Source organism: Trichomycterus rosablanca, chromosome 2, assembly GCF_030014385.1.
Source record: "Trichomycterus rosablanca isolate fTriRos1 chromosome 2, fTriRos1.hap1, whole genome shotgun sequence".
Classification (NCBI taxonomy): domain Eukaryota; kingdom Metazoa; phylum Chordata; class Actinopteri; order Siluriformes; family Trichomycteridae; genus Trichomycterus; species Trichomycterus rosablanca.
In genome coordinates this window covers 33,501,153-33,507,954 of record NC_085989.1, presented here as the reverse complement: position 1 = coordinate 33,507,954, position 6,802 = coordinate 33,501,153, and positions in this window count along the sequence as shown.

The window sequence follows — 6,802 nt, the reverse complement described above, 5'->3', positions numbered from 1 at the left end:
TTGATACTAACATATTTCAACAATTAGTGGGCACAGAATTTTATGTTTTATGTAAAAGTTGGAATAGTGGGAATATAAGACTGCAAAGTCTTTGCAGAGTAATGAAAAACACAAGTTTTAGAAACGTTCCACAAATGAATCAGTCATATTTGTATATGAAAAACATGAAATAAATTCTAGTTTCCAAACAGTGGATCTACAAGTTAAGACTTCACTACCCAAATCAGAAGCCACAAAACAACATTCAGAATTGCCACCAAGTTCTGCGCGCTCAAGCTCATCTAACATAGACTAATACAAAGTGAAAACATGTGCTGTGGTTTGCCAAGTCCACACTTTGAACTGTTTTTGGAATAAACCAAACTCAAGTTCTCTGTTTCAAAGAGGAAAACTGCATCACAGTTTTACCAATGCAAAGTTCAAAATCCAGCATCTGTCATGTTTTAGGGGTATGTAGGTGTCAATGGCATGAGTAATTTGCACATCTGTAAAGGCATCTCTAATCCTGAGAGTTGTAGATACATTTTGGAGCAACATATGCTGCCATCTAGAAGTGTATTTTAGGGAAATCCCTGTTGGATTAAGCAAGGCCAAGTCAGATTCTGCATGTGTTACAACAGAGAGAGTGCGGTACAACTCTGGCTTGCCTGCAGTCCAGACCAGACTTCTACTGAAGCAGGAATTCATACAACATTTACATTTTCAGCATTTAGCAGACACTTTTATCCGAAGTGACTTACAGTTGTGGGAGTATACAATCTAAGCAACTGAGGGTCAAGGGATTTGTTTAAGGGCCCAACAGTGGCAGCCTGGAAGTGGAGGGGCTTGAACCGGCAACCTTCTGATTACTTGTACCTTAACCACTAAGCTACAACTGCCCTAAACATTTACATTCCACATTTAGCAGTCGCTTTTTTCCAATGCATTACTGTGACAGTGTACTGTCTGAGCAATTGAGGGTTAAGGACCTTGCTCAAGGGCCCAACAGCATCAACCTGGCAGTGGTGGGGCTTGAACCAGTGACCCTCTGATTACTATCCAGTACCTTAACCTCTAGGCTACAACTGCCCGAACAAGAATTGAAAAAAACCCAGACAACATTTGGTAACCAGTCCCCAAATTATTACACAAAAAGATTAAAACAAAGGGTGATAAAGCAGGTTTACTCATAAATGCAGTTGTGTTAAACGTTGCATTTACGACACCTAATTATAACCTTTAGATTTAGGCTTTTTAAAATAACTTTGGAATTGTGTTTTTTGAGTCTTAGAGTCTTCATTACTGTTAAGTGTTTAAAAAAGAAAAAAAAGCTAAATTGTTTTGGATAGCTTGGTAAGTTTTACAGTTTGACTACACCTCACCACCCAAATGCATTTCACCTCATAGGTGAGAGAAAGGGAGGAGTGGGATGAAAACATTAAGAATGGAAATATAAAACCAATTAAATGGATAAGGAGAATCACATGCACATATTTTATGTACATCTCACTGTATAGCATCCTATATACTAAATACTGAGCTTAATTGAATTTAAACCAGCACACTAAATCGGATTTTGTGTGCAAATTCAGACACAGCCAGTTTTCTAGTAAACAGTGATCTTTTTGCTCCGTGTTGAACCATGATACAGTGAGTTTTGTCTATTATACCAAAATGTATGGCGAGTTAGTGGATGCATTCTATAAAAGTCCTCATTCTTTAAGGTCAGAATTCAAAGCACAATTCAAAAGATGTTACACCTAAGTGTAATGCAAATGCACCTTGAGCATTCTGCACAAATTGAAAATTACAGAAGAAAATCAAAATGCAGGCAGGATATGAGATTTAAGCAATAGAACACGAGAGGGAGTGTGTTATCGCGAATAACATCACAAGAAGAAAAAGGCCCTTCGAAGGGAAAAAAAAGAAATAAAAAACCTCTTGCACACCAAAGGATATGGGTGATAACAGAACTTTTATGAGCTGTTAACTGGGCTATTAAGCTAACTGTTCGCGTTACAAACACATTAATGTTTACTACATAATGCACTAGATTGTGTATCAGATCACGGATTGATGTTCCCTACACAGTGCGCTAGATTGTTTATCAGATAACGGATTTAAAATGCGATTGGGAAAAAGTCTGTGTCGCCTGCGAGCGCGTTTGTGTGCATGAAGCTTGTCGTTACTGGCAACGCGTCAGCGGGGTAATACAGTTGTGGTGTGAAAAGGCTGTGCTGTTATCACGAATATCAGCACGGTTAGAACGCTTCTCAACCAATCAGATTGTAAGGTCGGAACTAACTGTTGTATAATACTGATTTCACTACATTTTTGGCATTTAGCAGACGCTTTTAATATCCAAAGCAACTTACAGTATACAGTCTAAGCAATTGAGGCTTATGGATCTTGCTTGCCTGCTTAAGGGCCCAACAGTGTCAACCTGGCAGTGGAGGTGTTTGAACCAGTAACCTTCTGCTTACTAGTCCAGTACTTAAACCACTAGGCTACAACTATTGCTGTGCAGTGAGGGTTAAAATGTTCAGCACCTTTAACACCAAGTTCATATTTTTTTGTAACATTGCTACCAAGCTGTTATTACTTGGACCATTTGACCCCCTGTGCGTGCGTGCGTTTATCTGACCTGCGTCATTCACACTCTTAGATTCAGCTGCCAACCCCTGAAGCCTTGTATACATTGCACTATTTTATACTGCCACCTAGTGTTTATCAAAAGTAGTGCAGTAGTATAAGAAAAACATTTAGGAATAGAGTGCATTTTAAAAGAATGAAACACACTGCTGATTTAACGGTTGTGCTTTATTTAAAAGCTTTGTATATCTGCTGCTAATTAACCACAGTGTATTTTTCAAACAGCACAGAATATAAACACTCATTAAACATGTACAACTGAGACACAATCTTTCAGCAGGATCAAAACACCCGAGCTGTATCTGCAGGGGTCGTGTTTGGCTGAGTAGCAACACACAGCATGTAATGTTGAATTCATTCATTAATAATTACCATGTAAATAAGTAAACAATACACTACATTATCGTTTTCAACAGTCCACCTATATATACTCTTAATTTCAAGACCAGTGTCAGACACAAAGTATTTGTTTTACAGAAATAACTGCTGCAACTAGCAAAAACAAATAAAAAAGGGATTGAAATAAAGTTGGATACCAATAAGTACATACAGGCAAAGATACCAAGTGCTAAAACGTTTAAGTTCAGTGTTCTAACAAACAGCATAATGGTTCATAGCAAAAGCACACACTAAGTGTTAGACAAATAGAATAAGCCTCTATAATTTGTTATACACATTTATAATAAAATATGCATATGTATATTTTTAAGAACGATAACGTCCATATATAGACTAGTGTTTAAGAAAATACAGCTTTAACAAATGGTTGGCAACTAGCAAATTGAACTATAATATTTAAAACATTTGCAAGAAAACCTCATAGCAACATCTTTTTAAGTAGTGTTTATACCATTATTTTATTAATTAAGAGAAGCAGAATTTGAGCTTTAACGGTCAATAATTCTTCATAACCAATTATGTTTAAACAACAAAGCAAGGTATATGCTGTCCTTATAAACACCAGGACAGTTACAACATTATAAGATAACTACAAAAAACTAATTTAATTTGCTAATTTGAAAACAGAAGTCTGCAAAAGTAAATACATATTCTGATATCTTGTAGTGGAGTAGCTCCAGGAAGGGAAGCTGTAACTTTCCAGTGGTCAAGTGGCAGTGTTGCTACTTTTTAAATAACAAAGATTATAGTTCATTTAATGACTTGTATTAAGTGTGAACCCTAAAATTTTTTATAAAAGCCTCTTTAACTTTAATTCATGACGTTTCCTGGAAGCACCAGTCTGCTCAAGCCTCATCATTTAGTGAAACTTTTTAAGTTAAAGTTTTTAGAATAACAACTTAGGTATAATGGTGACTTCCTGTGCAAAACAGTGTTGACTACTGCATTTCAAATCATGTTTTAATACAGTAATTATTTTGTAATAATTAGTTCACATTGACTGTTCTCTTACAATGTTATCATAGTATTTGGTATTAGTGTATGCATTTTTGGACACAGCTAAACTCTTTTCCCTAACTACTTATAATTTTTCCCACGTGGGGAAATATGATAAAGATCCAGTTAACACAATGACACCAACAATCAGGTTAGGTCAAATATCTTAAAATACAAGAGGCTTTTATCAAAGAATAGTGCTCACTGTTAACAAAAACATTTCAGTAATTAATCTAATATTTAAATCTAATAATAATCTTAAATAAGTGTGCATGTAAACACGCAAAGGCCAACAGAAACTAAGCAAGGTAAGCCCTGTTACTACAGAAACAATGTAAAAACTTGTTTGTTCCCCAGTGATTTCTCAAAGGTGTTAAAAGGCATAAAGGTGTTGATTACATGGTGCAAGTAAAATAGCAGAACACAAAGTGGACCATTATGGCATCCTAAGGTGAATTTAAAGCCTTTAAACTGGAAACTTTTTCTCAACCCAAGTGGGTTTCATTTACAGACCGGAACAATCTAGATCAGTTGTCAGACTGGGAACGTACAGAGCTATGCTACTCAGAAAAGTGAGCAATTACTAATACATATGGACATTATAGTAAACTATCATAACCCTTTGAGCTAATTACATGAAATAAAATGACAGTGTACAGCATTAAGGCCTTCAGAGCACATTTTGAGTGTACAGATAATAGATAGTGTTGACTTTAGTTGGTGTTCTTTCTCAGTGAAGTTGACACGTGACATTGAAACAACAAAATGTTTTGACTAAAAATAAAAACTGACATTTTCTGCAACTGGTAAATGTAATTATCCTAATTAAATGTACAGGTTTGCATAAAATATCCTAATCACATGTAATGGTATGCCAATCACATGTAAATATGGAAAAAAGGAAATATCCCAAATCACTGGTAAATGTATATTAGTAATATCCCGATTTAGTTTTTTAAAGGATCAGTGTAGTTTTGTCATTTAGATCTGTAACAACAAGACCAATGAAGTGTATTGTTATTAGGGCAACAGATTAACATGTACAAAAGTGTACAAAACTTTAAGTTGAGTGATGGGTTTAAACATACTTTAGTAATCTAATAATGAAAAATTAGTCAGTCAAGTTAGTCAGTGATCTGACTTTTGCAATCAGATAATTAGATTGTTAATGATTAGTAAACAAGATTCCACTACTAGGACAATAAAATACTTCGTTATACAGAATACAGACATGTTAGGTTGGCAAAATGCTGTGCTCAGCTTTATATCTGTTGTGACGTATAAAGAGACATTAGAGTAGAGAAAAAATGAACCTCTCAGTATGTCGTTCACGTGACGTTATTCACAATAACACTCGGCCTTAGGTGTTTTACTGCTTTTATACAACAGTTTTTATAAATTAAAGACGCTTAATAAATCAAAGAAGCCCCCAAATTTCATGCTGAATAAGCTTTAGCACTGATAATATCTTCTGCTAAAAATAAGCTTCACAACAAATTAGTTAACAATGAATTCCCTAGCACTACAAAAGACATCTGGTTTATACATAACAATACCACAATACAAGTCACAAATAAGCAAGGATGGAAACAAAAAGGGACAAAAACTGACTTGTTATTAACTTTTTTTTTTTGCATTAATTGTATGCGTTTATTTGTATAGAACAAATCTGCTTGTATTCTGTTAGTTTCTAGCAAGGTTATTTTATAAAATGTATATATTTTATAAAAACTGCTGTATAAAAGGTTGTGTATTATCGTGAATGCCACAACGAATTAAATGGTCTGAGGCACTTGTCGTGCACATATAATGTTTTTCGTTCAAACAAAACAATGCATTGATGTCCAATGCACAAAACGGTCATGTCATTATTATTTGGTCAAAATGTCATTTTGAATGCAGTTTTAAGTGTTTTTCTGATGCATTTTTGCTGTATAAAAGGTTGTGTATTATCGTGAATGCCACAATGACTTAAATGGTCTGAGGCACTCGCCATGCACATACATCTTTTTTTGTTCAAACGAAACAATATGTTTGATACTGTAGGATGTATTTTTCTGCTTGGCAGCAGACCACCACCATACACTCCAAAACACATACTACTGAACTAAATAGTATGTTTAATCAGAACACTTATTAATATTTAGTACAACAATATGAGGTTTGAAACACAGCCCCCACATGCTGGATAAGCTGGTTAACTCATAATCAAATAATCAAGTAAGGAACAAAAACAGATAACAATTGAATGTGCATGTAAACACACTTAGTTACTAACAGTTAGTCAGAATAAGGTAATTTGTCAGGTTCTGCTACCTGTGGAGTTCACCTCCCCCACGTTACTGACCCAACGAAGGACGCACTGTGCTCTATTTGTGCTTGTTTGTGTGGGGAGTACGTGGGAGAACTTAGCATACAGCACAGACCGGACGGGGCTGCAGCTCGTCAGTTCTAAATTAACTTTAAACTCCAGTGTATAACACAAAGCTCAAAAAGCTTTTTTCAACACACTCACTTATGAACTGCATTTTACACTCAGTGGACAGTTTACTAAATACATCTAGCTTGTACACCTACCATACAAGTACATGTTGCAGGTATACAAATACTGACTGTAGCCCTTTAATTAGTCCATCAATAGTAAAGGACCACCATGGCCCATCACTGATTGAATGTTAGGAAGTGGACTGTGCTTTGCAGAGCAGTGATGCTGGTTATATAATATCGTGTGTGCCTGCTGGTGTGATTGTGTTAAGCACAACAGAATTGTTAGCAG